Genomic DNA, 21720 nt, shown 5'->3' with positions numbered 1-21720 from the left:
AGTTTTTTCCCCATGAATGTGATTTAATTGTTGTCATTACTCTGATGCTTGTCTCTAGTTTGGCCAGAGCTGGCCCCTTCAAGCCAACTGCTGTGTCCTTTTCATAATATCATGTTAGACTTTGGTTACTTTCTTGCCTCCTGGCACAAATTTTTCCAAGCTCACCTATTTTCTCTGCCTCAGACCTAGAATCATGGAAACTAAAAGGACAAAAAGTGACAATTATCTTATAGAAAGAAATTTACTACAAAAACACAAACTATTTTTGTCCTTATACTGAGTATGGTATAAAATACTTGAGGAAAGTAGGCTTAAAACTGCTTAATAAAAAATTTGTATTGAGCCCAGAAATAAATCTGTACATTTACAGTGAACTCATCCTTGACAAAGGTACCAAAAACATACATTGTGGAAAAGACACTCTCTTCTATAAATAGTGCTGGGAAAACTGGATTTCTATATATGCCAAAGAAAGAAACTAGACCCTATCTCTGGCCATTTACAAAAACAAAATAAAAATGGATTAAAGACTTAAACCTAAGACCTGAAACTATGAAACTACTAGAGGAGCATTGGAAAAACACTGTAGGATATTGGTCTTGGCAAAGATTTCTTGAATAAGATCTCAAAAGCATAGTCAACCAACGCAAAAATGGACAAATGAGATTACATGAAGCTAAAAAAAAAAGTATGCACAGCAAAGGAAACAACAAAGTGAAGAGGCAATCCATAGAATGCAAGAAAACATTTGCAAGCTACCCATCTGGCATGAGATTAATAACAAGAATATATAAAAAGTACAAATAACTTAGGAAAAACATAATCTGTTTTTAAAATGGGCAAAAGATCTGAATAGACATTTCTCAAAAGAAGACATACAAATGGCCAACAGGTATATGAAAAAATGCTCATCATCACTAATCAGAGAAATGCAAATTAAGACTACAATGAGATAGCATCTCACCCCAGTTAAAATGGCTTTTATGCAAAAGACAGGCAATAACAAATACTGGCGAGGATGTAGAGAAAGGGGAGACCTTGTACACTATTGGTGTGAATGTAAATTAGTACAATTGCTAGGGAGAACAGTCCAAAAAACTAAAAATAGAACTACTATATGGGCCAGCAATCCCACTACTGGGTATATATCCAAAAGAAAGGAAATCAGTGTATCAAAGAGATATCTTCACTATCATGTATATTGCAGCACTATTCACAGTAGCCTAAATAAGGAATCAACCTAAGTGTCTGATATGGTTTAGCTGTGTCCCCACCCAAATCTCATCAACAATTGTAATCCAAATTGTAATCCACATATGTTGAGGGAAAGACCTGGTGGGAGGTGATTGGATCATGGGGGTGGTTTTCACCATGCTGTTCTCATGATAGTGAGATCTTATGAGATCTGATAGTGTTATAAGTGGCAGTTTCCCCTGCTCTCTCTCACCTTCCGCCATTAAGACGTGCTTGATTCCCCCTTGCTTTCCACCATGATTGTAAGTTTCCTGAGGCCTCCTAGCCATGCTTCCTGTAAGCCTGCAGAACTGTGAGTCAATTAAACCTCTTTCCTTTTTAAATTACTCGGTCTCAGGTAGTATTTTTAATAGCAGTATGAAATGAACTAATGCAGTGTCCATCAGTGAATTGATAAAGAAAATGTGGTACATATATACAATAGATTAATCATCCATAAAAAAAATGAAATCCTGTTATTTGCAACAACATGGATATAACTAAAAGACACTGTGTTAAGTGAAATAAGCCAGACACAGAAAGATAAATATTGCATTTTCTCACTAATATGTAAGAGCTAAAAAAACATTTGAATTCATGGAGATGGAGAGTAGAATGATGGTACCAGAGGCTGAGAAGGGGAGCCAGGAGTTTGGGGTAAAGAGTAGATGGTTAATGGGTACAAAAATACAGTTAGATTTTAAAAGGAGTAAGATTTAGTGTTCTGTAGCACAGTAAGGTGACCATAGTTAATAATTTATTATGTATTTCAAAATAACTAAAAGAGTGAAATTGGAATGTTCCTAACACAAAGAAATAAGTGTTTGAGGTGACAAATACTTCAGTTACCTTGATTTGATCATTATGCATTATATGCTTGTATCAAAATATCTCATGTACACCATAAATATGTGTAAATATGATATATCCAAAATAATTAAACACTTAAAAAATTTTAAAGAAATCATTGAAACACCAGAAAAATGGCTCAAAAACAGATGGACAATGTGAAATTGAATGAAACTCTGGCTCCACAAAGTTTGTATAAAACTTTTCCCTCAAATACTTATTTGAAATCAGTAGCAGTTCTCAAACTTGAAAGTGCATCAGAATCATTGGAAGAGCTTGTTTAACAGATTGCTGGGCCCCACCTCCAGGCTTCTCATCCAGTAGGTTTGAGTTGGGGCCTGAGAATTTGCATTTCTAACAAGTTCATAGGTGATGCTGATGCTGCTGGTCTGGGAATCTTACTTACTATATGTTATAGAAGTTATCCCATTTGATTCTTTTGTTTTTCCCTGATACGTCCTTTCCCTGATGTGTAGTCTGTATATCACTGAATTTCAGTCATACTATTCCTAGTACCTACATACTTGTCTGGATAATTATATATTTGTGAGCAGGGAAAACTAGATTGGGGAGAGTGGTGGATTGGGATAAGAAGCTGGGATTTGTTCATCTGCTGGACATCACGGGGAGTGCTGGTCAAGTTTTCTGCTAGAATCCTCTTACAAGTTATTAGCTCTTTCTAGGACTGTACATTCTTCTTCTCTAATAGGTCCTCACCATCCACTAAATAAATGCGGTATAAAAGCTTCTATCTTAAAAAAGAAACCACCTCTGGCCCCACATGATTTTGTTCTTTTTTTTCTCCTTTATAGCAAAATAGCTAGAAATATTTGACTTCCTGTCTTCACTTCCGGACTTCCCTTCCCATCTCCATCTTCTCTTGCACTGGGTCACCACCACCTCCATGTCACCAACTCTATGGCTTATTCCTGGTTATCATCTTACTTGCCCTCCCAGCAGCGTTTGATATGAGTGATTTCCACCCTCATATGTTTCTCTTCTTTGCTTGCTCTCCTCCCCTTCTAACTTCTTGTTTGCTGCATCCATCTCCTTCAGTGCTCCGAAATACCCTACTTTCTGATATGGAATATCTACTGTTCTCCATGTGTATGAACTTCCAGGTGATCTCATCTGGCTTTAAATATCATTGCCACACCACACCATGAGTACCATTTGATGATGGCTTCCCCACCTCACCTATTCTCTACTCTTGGCCTAATCTGCCTGATGTGTTGTTTGCAATCTGATGTACCTAGCATCTCTGCAAAAAGCACCTTAATTCTTGTCTAAACTTCTACAATCTCTCTGACAACTCTTGTATTCCTTCCTCCTGACTTCTCTTTAAAACTCAATAATGAAATATCTTTTTACTTGTATCTTTTCATTTCTTTCCTTCACAAGTGACCCTGTGACTGAATACTTTATTTTTATTTTTACTTTCTTTTTAGACGGATGGAGTCTAATCTCACTGTCGCCCAGGCTGGAGTGCAGTGGTGTTATCTCGGCTCACTGCAACCTCTGCCTCCCAGTTCAAGTGATTCTCCTGCCTCAGCCTCCCAAGTAGCTAGGATTACAGGCATGCACCACCATGGCCAGCTAATTTTTGTCTTTTTAGCAGAGATGGGGTTTCACCATGTTGGCCAGCCTGGTCTCAAACTCCTGACCTCAAGTGATCCACCCGCCTCAGACTCCCAAATTGCTGGGATCACAGGTGTGAGCCACTGTGCCCAGCCTGTGACTGAATAGTTTAATTTATCCACATGCCTAACCACATTTTCTGTAATTACTCCCAGTTCTTCTCATTGCTTATTCTCTAAATCTCTTTGAGATAAACCATATATAACAAAGAACATAATTTTGTACAGAGTGAAGATAATTATTAAATGTGAAGCAAACAGCAATAAAAGAATCTCTTTAGCAATAAAAAGAATTTCCATGTGTATATACATATGCATTTGTGTGTATGTATATATAAATATATGTGTGTGTATATATACATTTGAAAGCCAGAATAGTCAATGCAGTCTTCACTTTGAAAGATTTTTATCCTAAAATTTGAGAGCCCAGGTCTGGTGTTTTAAAACTCAATTCAATATGCCTCTTTTAAAAGATTCATCTTTTTACATAAAACTGGGATTATGTATATGTGCATGAAAAATGAATGAACATCAAAGTCTATTCAAAATGTTCAAAATAAGAGCTTTTTCAGATTACGCTCATAGAGGTTTCTAGGCTTTATAGTTCCATTGAGGCTCTAGATAAATTATCTTAATTGAATCTAAGTTTGTAGCATTGATCCACACACACTGGCCTACAGTGACACTAGTGAAATTTTCTATGTGAAATCAGTCAAGAAATATTTGCCAAATATCCTTTGGTCAGTGTGCAACTGCAGCAACCAAGGGACTCATTTGTTTTTCTTCCTTATTATAGATGCCATGGCCAATCCCTGGTCTCTGAGAAATGAGGCAGGTCATAAGGCAAAGTGGGCACCAGGTCTATGTCCCGGTGGATTTCAGGAACTGACCAGGTGAAGGCAATGGGATGAAGGAGAAAGGACACAGGGTTTTGAGACAGAGGTGGTCCATCTCTCTCACTTACTAGCTGGGTTATCTCAAAGATTTTATTTAACTCCCCTGAACTTCACCTGTAAAATAGGAAAATTAAGATTTCATAAGTTGTATAAAAATGGAATGTGAAATTATATAACAGCACTTTGTAAAGGGCTATATCCACACTCACATCTGTATCAAGCCATATATTCGTTCACCTACCTTTCTAGAGTCACCTAATTTCCACCCACTTCTGTAATAGAGAGTGCACTCTTAAGTTTCATATGTGAAGTTCATATATTGTAAGTGTAAAAATATTCAAGTAATAGCTACTCCAAACTTTTCTTAAGGTGACATGTTTTCCTATCATGTCATCTTTTCATGATTTCTTTATTTACTTCATTTCTGGCCAAAATCACATAAAAGCTAAAAATTTTTCCTTATGCCCTAGATTAGGAAACAAAGACAAATTCATCCAGTGGTGTTTTTTCTGGTTGGAATATCCTACAAATGAATACTCTCTATTTTGCTATGATAATCCTAATGCATGCAAATTATGCAAGCCAATGGAGACAGTGAGTAAGATATTGAGAACTAGATCAGCACAAAAACACTTCCAGATTTCACTGGCATATGAGGTTATGTCTGCATCAATACGCACATTTCTTAATACAGCACAGGATTCACCTAATACACACAGGCACTTATGAAATTTCCCTTCCTCAAGTATTTTAGAGTATTTACAGAGTGACAGTCTCTCTCATGTACTTAGAAATCATTTCAGTCATGCTGCTGATCTCTCTGCTTGTGACCCATGGGATTGGAAGCAAGGTAGAAGAGAAGGAGGCTCACTGGAGCTCTTGTTCTCAGTTCATATTACCCTGCTCTCTTTCTTTGCCTTCTATCTCTCCCTTACCCCAAACAGGAAACTGTGATGCACATCAGTTCAGACCAAAGAGTCTATTGCTCAAATAAATGAAAAAATACAATGCCTTTAGAACCGGAAAACAAAAAACAAAAACAAACAAACAAACAAAAATCCCACTAGAGTGAGAGGTAGTAAGACAAGGAAGGAGAACCACTAGGTGCATTGTTGAGCTGGATCCCTGGGACTCAATCCCACTGGGGCCTTTGAAAAAGGCATGTGGAGGCACCTTAGAATTGTCCCTCTGAAGGACAGGAGGCTGAGACATTTATCCTCTGACTCTTGTCCTTCACTGGTTGAAGGTTGTCCAACCAGTTGGCTGTGTGCTCAAGCTCAGCAACCTCCTGTAGCTTTGGAGAAAGCCCTGAGGAAGAAAAGTGGAGTGACTCCAGGGCAAATGCTAGCAGACGGAGCTCAGAACCATCCACCATGGCTGCCACTGAAATCAGAGGTGGGCTGAAATGGGATATAGGTGCAAAATGCATCTGTTGCAACTAGTATCAGTGAAATTCAGCCTATTCATTATGCCTGTAACTTCCATGCAATGATAATAAATATAAGATAACTATGAGAATGAGAGATATTAATAGTCCCTATAGCACGAAACACTTGTTCTACCTCAAGTGCTGGATACAAGGAAAGGCAGTATAGGATGATGTGTAGGTCATGAAATTCTGGGCTAGACAGATTTGAGTCAAAGTCCCTGTTCCACCATTATTAATTGCGTGCTCTTACCAGTTATTCATTTACTGAAGCCTCAATTTTTGCATCTGTAAAATAGTAATATTAATGGCTTCTTCACGGAATTCTGATAAGTATATAACCAGTATAAGTCCCCAGTTCAATGCCAAGCACAGTGCCTGGCACAGAACAGCCAGCCAATAAACATTAGTTCCTTTCTTCTACTTTATGAAGCAGAACTATTTCCCCTCAAATACTTATTCAGATGAAACAGTGCTAATGTCATCCAGAGAATTATAGGTTGAAAGTTGTATTAGTCTGTTCTCACACTGCTATAAAAAAAATACCTGAGACCAGGTAATTTATAAAGAAAAGACATTTAATTGGCTCACAGTTCTGCAGGCTGTGCAGGAAGCATGGCAGCATCTGCTTCTGGGGAGGCCTCAGGGAGCTTTTACTTATGTTGGAAGGCAAAGGGAGAGCAGGCATCTTACATGGCAGGAGCAGGACCGAGGAGGCGGAAGGTGCCACATACTTCTGAACAACCAGGTCTCAGGAGAACTCACTATCACAAGAATAGCACCATCTGCTGGTGTCAAATCAGGGGTCCCCAACCCCTGGGCCGTGGACTGGTCCCGGTCTGTGGCCTGTTAAGAACTGGGCCACATAACAGGTGATGAGTGGCGGGCAAGCAAGCATTACTGCTGGAGATCCGCCTTCTGTCGTATCAGTGGTGGAATTAGATTCCCATAGGAGCACGAACCCTATTGTGAACTGCACATTTGAGGGATCTAGGTTGCATGCTCCTTATGAAAATCTAATGCCTGACTAGAAACTTTTTAGTTTATCCTGTTAACCACAACTTTCCAGGATATCCTCAACTGTACCCAAGTTTGAAACATACAAAACTGCCCTACATTCGTCCAAAGAAGTTTATTGACATAGTAAAGTTTGCTCAGCAATTCCCAGCAGCCAGCTTTGGAGTCTCAAAATTTCAGACAGTCAGGCTCCATAACATTGGTAGGAATAAACTGAATAATAAAATTAAAACACCCGTTCCTGAGCTTTTGAACCAACATCTCTAGTGACAGGCAGGGCTCAGGGTTCTGAATTTTCTATGATATTATTCTGAATCACACCCAGGATTGAAAATTTTGATTCAACAAGCTACTTAATAAGCTCAAAAATCAATAAGATTAAAAATAATTTTAAAACTCAAGCATTTTAGCCAGGTGCAGTGGCTCACACCTGTAACCCCAGCACTTTGGGAGGCCCAGGCGAGTGGATCACCTGAGGTCGGGAGTTCGAGACCAGCCTGATCAACATGGAGAAACCCCATCTCTACTAAAAATACAAAATTAGGTGGGTGTGGTGGCACATGCCTATAGTCCCAGCTAGTCTGGAGGCTGAGGCAGGAGAATAGCTTGAACCCAGGAGGCGGAGGTTGCAGTGAGCTGAGATTGTGCCACTGCACTCCAGCCTGGGGAAAAAGAGCGAAACTCTGTCTCAAAAAAAAAAAAAAAACCTCAAATATTTTAGTTTGAACTTTGCTTGGATTTCTTTCCTTCATGCTCTAATTTATTTCCTTTCTGCCCCCTGCCTCTGTATTTTCCCACTGAAATCTAAGAACTGGAAGAAAACATGACAGATTTTATGTACTACCTTAACTTTATAGCATTTCCCATGTACATTTATTTTATCACTGAATTTTCTATATGATCCTGTGGGGTTACAGACAGATGCTGAGACTCAGAGGAATCAGATAATTGATCAGCTTCCACATTTAGCGGCAGAGCCAGGAACTCAAACACAGATATTTTTTCAGTGATTTTTAAATTACATTTTTATTGAATCACATGAGTTTCACCTAGTTTTGAAGTTCTGAAGGTTTTTTCCTCCTCCTAGTCAACATTCAGAAAGACCTTGTCAATTTCTTTGGCACAAAATAGAAGCCTCCGGGGCACAATTCTGACCCAGAGACAAGATAACATGATTCTAATACATTTATTCATAAAAATATAAACTAGACTTATATCAAATGTGTTAAAAAATCATTCTGCCAACACATTTAATTTAGGTGGAAAATATTTGCTTTGCTGACTGGCTGATTAATCAAATCAAATAATTACAACATTAAAATAATTTGTCAGAAAAGGGTGGCAGCCCTCAAACAAAAATAATCTACTCCTTCTCATTAAATAACACATTAATACAACTCATTTTATTGAATGAGCTGAAATTTTCTGTTTATGTTAATTTATATTTCTCTGAGCCCTTAGTTTAGCAAGAATTTGTAATCATTTTCTTATAAACCTTGTATATTACTGATCTGCTAAGCCTGTGACTTCCAAATGAGGTTAAGTTTCCTTTGTATACGCAAACTATCTTGGCACAAACCCTCATTGACTTTTCGGCAGGGATTAGCCTCTTTCAGTTCATCTCTTCACCCACTGATTTCCAGAAGTTTCCTAGGTCATTGCCTTAAAATTCCTCATTTTTCCTATGCTCTGATTTCTCCTCTTGCTGCCAGGCCATCTTTTCTGGGGCAGATGACCCCTGTGTCATCATCTCACTTCTTGGCCATTGTCTTCCCTTGATACTACCAAAAATAGTTTCAATTCCCCCAATTCCCACACACAACTGAGACTAAACCATACTGTTAAAAAGAACTTACTGAAAGCTCAGCGTCTAGAGAAACTTAATAGACGGCTGCTGGAAGTCTCTAAGAGACCATGAGTGTCCCTGCTGTTTCCTGGCAGGCCTCTGTGTGGTAGGGCTGTCAACTCCATTCTCACCAAAAAGAAGAGTTAGGTATTTCTTCAACCAAGAGTCTAGGCCTGCCTGACTGCCTCCTCTGCCAAAGATAAGGGGAGCTCTTTTATTCCTAAGGCTCATCTTATTTCCTGTTCTAGGCTGATTGACATTGGGAATATCCATTCTCTTCCAGGGAAAATATTAACTCAAAAATAAGGTGTAATCTCATCCGATGCCTAATACAAAGGGTCATGGCCCATATTGTGGCTCATCCAACCTTAAATGAGAAGGGACACCAACAGCCCAACGTAGGTAGTGCTGTGACAACCTAGTTCACTCTTTTTCACAGTATTTTCCATAGCATGAATGAAAAAGAAGATAAGAACTGTCTAGTTCTCCTAGACATCTCCTAGACCTCTTGAGGGAAAATACTTGAACAAAACTCATTCACATTTTCCAAGAACATAGAGTGTATTTCAGGCACAGGGCAATTTCTGAGTCTATATGGGCCCATTTTCACTATTAACTCAACTTCATTACCACATAGAATGCTGAATGCCAGTCTGAAGCATCTCCTTTTAGGTTAATTCTCAAGAACAATGGGTAGATACTTCCTCATGTCTGCATAACTAGAACAGCTTAACAATGAGAGTTTTCTGCAAGAATCAATTCCAATATCTGCCCTAGAATATTTAAATAGCCTGTACTTTCCACAAGGGCAATTTCCCATCTTTACAGCTTAAAAGATAAGCTATAACCTTTATTTTAGGTAGATAGATCATATTTTAAATTCTGCTACTTTATATGATTTATCAAATTTATTTAATTCCTATTTAAATTGAGATGAGAACCCTTTATGCTATTAAGAAAAAAATCAACATAAGGCCACATGAGTCAGTCTTTTAAAGAGAAATATCAATTATTTTTTCCATAGGTTAAGAAAGGAGAATATATAACTTTATCAGGTATATGAAAAATAGACTCCAGATCTGTTATTGTAGTCCAAAAAAGAAAGGACTATGAGAAACAAAGTGAAAGTAAAGAGAAAAAGATAGTGATATTAATACAGATTTAGGCACAAGAGAGAAAAAAATTACATACCCATGCATACACATATGCCTACACATTAAAACACATCACACATCTAAGACTCTCACATGAGTGAAATGTAGCAGAGAAGATGACACATTGAAACCAGGAAATACACACCAAGATCACAGGTAATAGTGACCTTGTCTTCTGGTACATGCCCACTAGACTCTTAAAAAATCAGGTTTTTGTTTTTGTTTTTCACTATAGGCACAAATACGTACAGCAAGCTATTTAAATGTAAATCATAATTGATATGATTCTAGACCCCTAAACCGGTACTCATCCTAATTCTAAAAATGTCTTTAAAACCACAATTGTATTTTTAAGTCCATATTTTAATGTCTTTATCTGCCTCAGTGAAAATTGATAAGATTTTACAATATCCTACAAGGTTTGAAATTAGTCTTTTCTCCAGAGAGATAATCCACTTATTTTAGGAACTTAAATTAGGTGTTCTACAGCCACTTTAACATTTTTAGCACAGAACCCTAAGTTGAACATGCTCTAAACTTTGTTTCTCTAAGTAGTTCTGCACTTAAACCACTCGAACAAGATAGGCCTTAGAATCTGACAAATCCAGGTTTAAAATCTGGCTCTGTCATTTCCTAGAAAAGGGAATTTAACAAATGTATTTAACCTAAGATTGTGTTGTCTTGGCTCTTGTTTTGTAAATTGAAATGATGTGAAGATTAAATGAGATAATGCATATAAAATAACTAGGTGAGCACTAGCACACTTTTTTTTTTTTTTTTTTTTGAGAGGGAGTCTCACTCTGTCACCCAGGCTGGAGTGCAGTGGCGCGATCTTGGCTCACTGCAAGCTCCGCCTCCTGGCTTCATTAAGCTCAACAAAAGATGTGAAGATCTTTGGACAAGATCTTGTGAGCTTTGCTTGTAAAATCAGAGCACAGATTCTGTATCCAGACGACTGATTTGGAATTTCACCTTCCCAACTTGCCAGCTTACTGGATCTTGGCAAGTTGTTTAACCTTTACCACATGTGTTGTCATCCACAAAACAAGGATCATAGTGTGCTGGGAAAATTAAATGAGCTATATATGTAAAGTACTTAAAATAGAGAATAGAGCCGAGCACACAAAAGAGCAAGTTTTTGGCTGTTACTGAAATAGAATGAAGAGTCCTTTGCTTAGTGTTCAAGGAAAGTGTACTTACTAAGGTGGCTGATATACGACCAGTCATGTAATATATGAAGTGAAAGAAAGAAGACCTTCATAAAGATGTGTGCTAGGCCGGGCGCAGTGGCTCACGCCTGTAACCCCACCACTTTGGGAGGCCGAGGTGGGCAGATCACAAGGTAGGAGATCAAGACCATCCTGGCTAACACGGTGAAACCCCGTCTCTACTAAAAATACAAAAAACTAGCTGGGCGTGGTGGCAGGCGCCTGTAGTCCCAGCTAGTCCGGAGGCTGAGGCAGGAGAATGGCCTGAACCCGGGAGGCGGAGCTGGCAGTGAGCCGAGATCGCACCACTGCACTCTAGCCTGGGCAACAGAGTGAGACTCCGTCAAAAAAAAAAAAAAAAAGAAAAAGAAAACTAGAAAAATCCTTGAATTTACTTTTCAAATAATTTGCTTCAGTTCAATACAAAAGATATTATTTGGCCTCTGCTAGTTTGTGAGAACACGTCTAAAGAAATGGAGGTATAAGAAACCTGATATTTCACAGGTCTTATCTTCATCCTTTATGTCTTTGGATAAGTGTAGGAGGTTCTGTTGTGGGATAAAACTATATCAAGCAAAGACGTTTAATAGTCCCTCCCTCCCATGCCTATGATTTTGAGCAAAAATATACATGAAAGTAGCCCAGGAAGTTAAGCACAACAAATGGCCAGAGAGAACTCTCATCTTTATTTTCTTACCTGTTCAAATTTTCATATACGTAATTTATTTATTCAACAAATATTTATTAGTTGCCTATGCTATCACTGGAGTTGTGAGCATGTGAGGAAAGGTGTCTGCTCTGAGTTCACATTCCAGTTTCAAGAAATGGACAATAATCTCTGTTGCTGTATTATATGCTGAAGTTTCCATTTTTTTCCATAGTATATTTATCTCTCTACCCCATCTCTGTCCCCAATCTCTCTCATGGTACCAAGAATGCTGATTTTCTTCCTCCTGGTCATGCGAAAGCAGAAATCAAGTTTGAAGAAATTCCTGACCTATCAGCCAGATGAAGATTCTTAGATGTTCTTCCCAGAAACCAGATAAGTCTAAGCCTCAAGGGATGGAGAATGAGAGGGCTCAGTGGCTACTCAAATGAAAGAAGGTAGAGAGGAACTTGCAGTGGGAAGAAGGGTAAACCTTTGGTCATGAGACTATGTAGCATGGAAGAAGGATCATAGAGGCCACATAAGCACTTGTAAAGCCCCCAGAGGATATGGATGTACAACCCTATATTCGTGGCACACAGTAGGTGTGCAACAGTCATTAGCTATTAAAATTATTCTCCTCTTTACGGTTTTTCAGTTTTAATCATGACCAGTCCTTTCAGCACTGGGAGTCCTGTGTCAAAAACCCTTCTCCATGGCTGGATCGAGACTGCCAATGATATGCCTCCTAGGCGTTTCAGTTGTCTCTCCCTTCCTCTCTTGGCCACTACCCTCCTGCTGCTCTCACTCCTCCAGGTTTCCAGGATAACCTGCCAAGCCCTAATCAGTTTCTCTCTCCTCTTGGGTTAGAGAAGGACACACTTCATCTGACTGACCCACTTCTTTGTCCTACTGTCGAGCTCTGATCTCTTATTCTCATATGGATGATTTATGCTCATTTCTATACAAAAGTAGGTAGTCCATCTTCAGGCAGGAGTAAGAAGCCTCCCACAACTAGATCTATTTATATCAATTCAACTTATAGTAGGCACAAACCCCACCAGAAGAGTAAGCATTCCTTGATATACAAGTCTGAACTATGTAATTAAAACCCAAAATAAAAACTGGCATTGTAAGCATTGCAGTTACCCTGTGTGGCAACACTTGGGATTCTTTGCTGGATTGTGAAGGGGAGGACCATACAAAGCTCAGGAAGAAATGGTATAATGCTTTTTTTTTTGTTACCTAAGTGGGTTAAGCAGTGGGTCTGACAAGTGCTAACTGGACCCATTGTTAAGAAGTAGGCACATAGAAGTTTCTGGAAAAGTCACTCACAAAAGAAGAATGATAGTGTATTAGTCCATTTTCACACTGCTGATAAAGACATATCTGAGACTGGGAAGATAAAGAACTTTAATTGGACTTACAGTTCCACATGACTGGGGAGGCCTCAGAATCATGGAGAGAGGTGAAAGGTACTTCTTACATGGTGGCAGCAAGAGAAAATGAGGAAGATGCAAAAGCAGAAACCCCTGAAAAAAACATCAGATCTCATGAGACTTATTTGCTACCATGAGAACAGTATGGGAAAAACCGCCCCCATGATTCAAATTGTCTCCCATCGAGTCCCTCCCACAACACATGGGAATTATGGGAGTATAATTCAAGATAAGATTTGGGTGGGGACACAGCCAAACCATATCAGATAGTGTACATCTGAAATAGATTTTGACAGAGCTCAAGAATTGAATTTTCCAATTTTCAATTATAGGACAGAGGGCAATTTAACTCTCATAAATTTCACTTTCTTTATCTTTAATACACATCGCACTTCACAGAGAAGCTGTAAGGATTAAGTCAGATGTAAAAGTGCCAAGAACATTGTTTTGCACTTATTGGATACTCAACTAATAGTAATTCCTGTCCTTTCCTTAGGAGAAGGGGCTCAGATATAGTTAGACGCCAGCTAGACAATATCTAGGCCCTGGTTGACATTGTTTACGTGGCTCTGGTGGCTGTTAATTATTAATATACCTTGAAATCAGTTCATTTCTTTCTACTTCAACAGCTTGAGGGCTGTTAGAGTCAAAAAAGTTTTTTCTTCAAGATTAAAAAAGACAAAATATTCAAACTTAGTAAAATGTTTAATGCGTGAAACATTGTTTCTGTTTCCCTGAGTCATTAAAGGGACAGTGTATATCTCTTTATTTGTACTGGGAATTCTTCCAAATTGCATTAGCACTCAATCTCAACCATTCAGAAACTAATGTGTGGCCCTGATATAATGTTATCTGAGTCAATCATATAGCACTCTACCATAAGCCCAGCAATTGGCTCATCGTTATTTAACTTCCATCATGGTCTTTAGTAGGTAATATGCTATATACAAACAAATTATTGTGGTCTTGACATAAAGTGCAAATTCTTTTTTCTACCAGTTTATAGAAAAATTGAGAGAAATATTTAAAGTGTAAGGGTTCTTTGCATTTATACTTAATGTATTTTGGGTTTGGAAAGAGTGCTTGTCAGGAAATCATTACTGTGCTGAAGTTTGACTCACCCATCTATTTCTGTACTAATCTCCCATCAAGGAACAAAATAGTCTTATCTTTACAGTGCCAATCAGCCTAATCCATCAGTCAGGTATCATTTTCCATTTATATCTTTATATGGGATTTTCTGTCACTGCTATATGAGAACCCCAAATTATTGTCTAGAAGTACATGTCGATATATCACTGCATTACATCAATGTGATCATTGATGGAAAATTTGATTTTTAAGAAAAAACTTAAACATAAACATCTGGATAAGTGAAACTGTTTCATTGACATATTAAAGAATATGCCTTTGAACACAATTTTTGTGTCTCACTTTCTCAGTTTATCCTAAGCTTGAAAGAAACTTTAAGTTAAACAAACAGAAGGCAAGAAATATAAGACAAAAGATATTCCTAGTTCTTCCAAGTTATAAATCACCAAAAGGATGATTATTTAAACACCTGAAATCTTGCATGCATAAATGGCTGTGGACCTAAGAACTCTTCTCAGAGCCTATGATTGAGCTTGCCACAGAAGTGGTATAGCAGGGTCAAAAATAGCAGTCAAACTGGAGCTTTGTAAACAGTAGCTCTCCCCTCTTGCATGCCAATAAGAAGTAAAAATGCAATATGACAGGAAGACTCATTTAAGAGATACCCAGCAGGATGCTCATTGACCCAGAATAATTAAATATGCAGCATCCTGGATGGACAAAATATAGGATATAACTGAAGGGTACTTTGATGAGCTAATTAAATTATTCTTTCAAAATTGCAAGGAACCAATTATTCACACAATGTCTGAGTGGTGTGGCTTGCCTATATGCTTATTTTACAAAAGAAAATGTAAAACAAATGAACAGTTTGGACAAGCTGGTGGAAGATATCTTGGAGGATTGAGAGAACGTTTTGAATGCCTGAAGTTTTATGTACTGTGTATTCATTGTGAACACTAGTGGTGTTTGTTCACACCTGGGATATCTGCCTCAAGGAGTAAGGTTTATATATGAAACTGTGCATTAATACACAGAATGTAAGCATACATCCACGGTAAAATAGACAATCCTATTCACAGTGAGGAATACTATCTTTGTGAATATAAACCAATCATTTTCATTCTTCCTGAAAATTTTTTTCCATCTGAAACTTTTTATGTCTAAAGTTTGTGACCTCAGAGAAAAGGACATTGTGGGAGAAGTGAGAGAGAACAGACTTCCTAAATACCTTTATAAACTCCTTTAGCATACCAAGATTCAGGACTCAGCTCATACACTGTCCAGAATGCAAAGAAGCTCTCTCTGACTCTCCTAGGGCATAAAACTTGTTTCTGTCTGATAAAAAGGAAATAATGACTTGGAGTGAGAGAGCAAGTTTGCTTTTCTTTTTCTTGGAGTTTGAGGGCATTTAGAAAAAGAAGATAAGCTGGTAAGAGATAAGAGAAAATGATGAGTCATGTGTCCTCAGAGTGAGGAAAAGCTAAGGACAATGGAAACCTCTTGTCCTGGCTTTCCCTGTGGGATTTAAGAGGGAGGTTGTCAAGCAGCAACAAATCAGATCACAGTAAGCCAAGTGGTACAGTATGGTTTGTCAGACAAAAGGAGACTTTGATATTTGGCTTTCCTGATCCACTCAGGGTTTGTGGGTAGCAGGGATGAGACCCAGATGTTCTTGCAGCTCCAGTATAGAAGCAGTTGGCCACAGTTGAGAGTTCTAGGGATGTTGTAGAGCCCACCATGGTGAGGATGTAGTAGAATGCAGAGCGCCTATAGCACCAGATAGAACTGAGGTGACACTGAGTCAACAAGGGAGGGACAAACAGAGATCAGATATTGAGTCATGCTAGTCAGATGTCAACTGCACATGTAAGCAGGACCAGCCCCTGACAAGGGGGCAGAAGGGATTGTACTGGAGCCCCAAGATGCTAGCAGACACCCACCCCATGGACCTAAATTCTTTTCCTTCACCATGAGGTTGCATTGCAGCACACCCTCACACTCACCCAAGCACTGCTTGGAGGGGGTGGAAGAAATAAAAACCTACACCATTTTTTTTTCATAGTGAGTCTGAGCATATCCTAAACTAATGGTTTAAGTAACTTAAACTGACAGGATGATATTAGTCTGCTCAGGCTGCCATAGCAAAATACCATATACTAGCAGGCTTAAACAACAGAAATTTATTTCTCACAGTTCTGAAGGCTAGGAACTCCAACATTAAGATGCCAGCTGGTTCAGTTCCTGGTGAGGGCTCTCTTTCTTGATTGCAGATGGCTGCCTTCTCACCATGTACTCACGTGGTGGAACAGGGAAGCTCTGGTCTCTCTGCACCAGCCCTATCAGATTTGGGCCCCACACTTATGAGCTCATTTAACATTTTTCACTTCCTCATAACCCCTAACTCCAAATACAGTCACATGGGGAATTAAAGTTGAACAAATACATTTTGTAGGGACACAATTCAGCTTATAGCAAGTGCTAAATGTTTGTTTTCTTCCTTCTACCTAGTGGACTGAAGTTTTGTTTCAGAGAAACAAAATGGATTATAGACAAAGCCACATCTTTTTTGAAAGACAAGTAATATCTGAGTATATAAAGAGTTATGACTGTGCCCTGTCTCTTTGTGATTGTACACAAACACAAACATAATAATGAAGCAACTAGCTATTTCCTTAAAATGGGACAGACCCTGGGTCACTAGGGGCTGTGGACAGCCTCAGACCAACAAACTTGAATCAATGCACTGGGCTTACAGTAGTCCATTTTCTGAATCTTTCCATGCCTTCAAAATAGTGGCCATGCCCCTTCTGTGCATTCTGTGTGTGTATTATGTATTTCTCAATAGATTTGATTGACTAGACAATTTTATCAAATGAGTTGTTAATCTATAGAAGTGTTTTTCCATCCCAAATACTCATGTATTTTCTAGTTCAAGGTTAAAGAAAAAAACTGATAAAACTGCATGGGGTGATGTAATAATAAGCAGAAAAAAAAATAGATCCTGCTGTTTTGAATGAAATATACATAGCCCACAACCTAATTCCAACTGTCATGTTCCCTTTAAGAAATGCTAGGTTCTCCAAAACATTTCGGCAAAGCTGATCTATAAATAAATCATTGGTCTCTGCAGTGGGGATAAGCAAAACCAAGGGCATTCTCTGCATGGCTTTGTTTCTTCCTCATGACATTGTGGGAAAGAGAAAGGAAATGCTTATGGGTATCACGGAAAAAAGACGAGGAGTCCATAAGGAGTCATAAATCTAAATGATTGTAATTCATCCAGATGGAAAATTTGGAGATTCTGTTAAAAATACAATCTCTTCATATTATTTGCTGCATTGGTGAGAAATGGAATTAAAAAGCTCTGCCTTCACAAGCTTAGTAATATTAAAAGATTTTTCTCTTCAAATCCAATGCAGGCATCATTGTGTATCTCCCAACAGAAGTCCCCGAGTCCTTGAAGCAGGCTCCATGTTATAGTGGGAAAGGTGCGTTGTAATGAGAACCAAGCAATTTATGTTCAAAGCCATCTTTCTACCATTGATAAGTCACTTTGCTTTGCCTCCTTAATTGTAAAGTGTCCCATCAAACTCAACAGGTTACTCTGAGGCTCTAAGGAAACATAAGCAGTCAGATGCAAATATAGATACTAAATAGTATAACTTGTTTATAATAGGCTTTCAAAAGATTTTTAATGAAAGAAACATATAAACTGGAATAAAAATTTTTAGGCTTTTTTCTACCTGCATGTCAACAACCTCCAAAAAGGATCATTACCTTCAATACTTCCTGCATTTTTACATCAATACATATAAGTCATTTCAAAGATATGAAAAAATGTGAGCAGATAAGATTAGCTTGGAAATAAAAAAAGAGAAAAAGGAATTATTCGCCAAGAAGCAATGACACCATTAGGATGCCCTCTTGTGCCTAACACTGTGTCTAAAGTACTCTAAGAAGCCTGACTAGAGTTAGTGGTCTTATTTAGTTGGGTTTTATTTGGCTCAGTCAAATTGCCATTTTGGTAGACTTATTGCTCAACAGCTGCTCATCTAATCAAGAAAAAGCCAAAACTCAATGAAGAGTCATTTCCTTGCTTCTTTTCATTCCTGTGCAAGTGACAATTGAATTACATTTTCAAAATATTTCATATGCATGAAAATTTAGAACATGCAATAAAGCCAGCTGCAGAAGACTGAAAGTCAGCTCAAAGCCATATCGAGATGCAAGAGATTTATTTTGCTTAGAACGGTCACCTATGGCAACAGCATCTACTTAATTATGTATCCCTCATTGCTTTTTCTGTAAGTAAATGATGTGATATTCTGAGTAAAGTCACTGAATTTCTCCTAGGATTAGTGTCACCTGCAAATACTGCCACTCTATTAATTTAGACAGGCTCAAAGTAACCTCCTTCCCACACCAGCAGTGGATACACTAGCCTAGGTACCAATAGAATTGTGCTTACTTCAAGCTAAGTTCTGCCAAAGATCACAGTGGGGAAAGTACTTCCTTATCTGGAGTCCCTAAGATAGAAGATATGCATATGTCAGCATTGTGCAACTCCAGGGGGGCACCAATCATACGGATACCATGCTATTGATATGCTGGTCCTACAATTGTGTATTTTTATAGGAAGTGGGGATATAGCTTCCATCAGACTTCTAAAAATGTTCCCAACCCTCAATAGTCAAAGACATTCATTTAGATTTCAAAAAATAGAATAGAAAGCAGCTTATCTTTATATCTGACTTCTCTTTTTCTTCATTATGCAAAAAGACCAGCCTTGCAAAGTGGCTTTCTTGCATTTAGGTTAAAAGCTTCGGTTAATAGTTAATTGCTTATTATTCAATGGCAAATTATCCATGTACTGTATTTGTCAGTTTCCCTGCCTATTTTATTTCTGGCTGTCTTCACTGATAGGTTATAAGCTTGTCCACCAGAAAGTATACATAAGGTCAATGAGGTAAATGTATTACTTATTAATTCTGCTGCAAAACTGAGAGAAGAAGATATATTAATATAATCTACTGATTTTCAACAGGAAACTGTTCTATTATTTGACATTTCCTATTCTTCTTGTTATTCACATATCTTTTACCACTGACAATTGGAAGGCAACCTTGCCTAAAAGACAGTTATTTATTACACCATACAAAGCATGTGCTTTTTTTCCTGCTTATTTAGCAGTGTGGTCTTTCAGAAACATTTAGAAAAGAAAACATCTTAGCTATCAAATGTACATAAATGGTTGACTAATTATTTCCCATGAAACTAGGCATTAAAGCAAGTAGGTGTGTGTGTTTTGGGAGAATGGAGGTGGGACGTAAGATATCAAGCATTCTGTGTAAAGATCAAATAACCCATACTCATTTTACAGTAACTCATCTTCCTGACAAGTACTAAGTAGCTTCTTGCCTGCATTCCGATACTAAGGAAACAGAGAACTTGCTCACTCACACTAAATAAATGCAACCCCAAATTTGCTCACAGTGCCAGTCTCTGCTGCAGCAATTCAAAGGAGAATCTTGCTGTTCGGGCAGAAGAAATTCAATCACCTTGTGGAGATAATGAAAAAGCTTCATACTTTTAATCAGATATTGATCAATTACCATAATATTCTCCCATAGCAATAGCTGCAGGCATAAGAAACTGGGAAAGAATGGAAGAGATTTTTAGGAGAATACAAAAACAAATAAGTATTTGAGACTTAGACACTGCAAAACAACAGCAATTGCTACTCTAAAAGCTTGGTTTCACTCTTGCAGCCCATAATAAAGTCTGTTCTTATTGATCATTGGGTTGCTGGGAGAGTATGAACATTTGCAGACAGTTCTCCAGTGTTGTTAATTATCCTTGTCTACTGGATTTCCTGCCAGCTATCCCAAACAGTTAGTGCTATGAGTGGCTCAAGCAATGAAGTCCTAAAACTACAGGTTCTATATATTCCAGAATATATGTTTCATATAATTGTGTTGTTGTTCTTTAAATGGAATCTATGTTTCTTGTTTTGTACAACATGCAGCACAATGTATATAGACTTGTCATAGCTAATTTTGATAAAGAAAAAAAACAGGAATGGTCTTTCTTGGCTCAGTAACACACATCTTTGCTGGTTAATGAGGCTTCTCTCTGTGTTTCTGACTAAGGACAAGTGAGCCAGCACAGCTGTCTTCATAATAAGAGAACAATTTCATTTTTCAAACATTTATAGAGCTCCCATCCTCTGCATAGCACTGTTTAAGGTGCTAAAAGTCATAATACTTCATTACTGTCCTGAAAAAGATTACCCCAAGCCAAAAAAGAAGAAAACATTCTTAAATACGGACATAGAAAAACGAATCCTAAGGGATTAATTTTACAAACACACACAAAGCATGAATCTGTTAAGAGATTTTGAATTTGTGTAAAAATAAAGGGTAGCAGGATTAGTGCAAAGGGGAGGATGATTGATAAGCTAGAATCTGTGTCCTTACAGGAAAAAATATTACACTAATCATAGGGGTATAAGCAAGCAGCTTCTAATTATAACATGCTTAAATTAAAGTCATAAAGTATTGCTACAGCTCAATCCAGAGTATCTCTCTTGACAGCCTGATGTGTCTAAGGATAAAAGTTACATGCAGGGTTAAAATTTAGTAACATCTAAATGGAGTAAAGGATTACATTATGGGCTCACTGGAGAAGGTTTTCTCAAAAGTATATGAATACTACAACTCTGGAATAGCTAGGACTTTATCATAGTGCCAGTATTATTCTCAAATTTGAAGGTCTCCCTCCTTTCATTGCTGAAAGATATTTTTTACTCTATCTCTGGATTACCTTTAGTGCTCTACTGAGAAGACATATATTGTAATAGTTTTAAAAAATAGATGTTATTCTGGGGATTATTAAAGTTTTAGATTCACAGGTTACTCATTCGTTCCTATAAATGTTTTAGAATCTGTCACTGTTAAGATGCTCAACCAGCTCTCCTTGCAGACTATGAAGATGGGGATCAATCCAGTGGTACAAGACGTAGCCTGTGTAATGTGGCTTGAGGGCTTTACCCTGTCCTGAATATCTCCTCACTAATGTCACATGCAGGTCACCACCATTAAAGTCAATGTTTCCCTTAAGGAAATCTCATAAACTAGAACATAGACATTTTTATAAGAAGTAAGCCTAGGGCATGACATTGCAAATGGCAGAATAGGGAGCCCCAGACTTTCTTCTCTCAATGGACATAATGATTCAACAATAAGACATGAGGTAATTTCTTTTGTGAGAAACCA

The sequence above is a fragment of the Pongo abelii genome, chromosome 6 (assembly GCF_028885655.2).
Source record: "Pongo abelii isolate AG06213 chromosome 6, NHGRI_mPonAbe1-v2.0_pri, whole genome shotgun sequence".
Classification (NCBI taxonomy): domain Eukaryota; kingdom Metazoa; phylum Chordata; class Mammalia; order Primates; family Hominidae; genus Pongo; species Pongo abelii.
The sequence above is the reverse complement of the archived record's forward strand: the minus strand, read 5'-3'. Positions refer to the sequence as shown.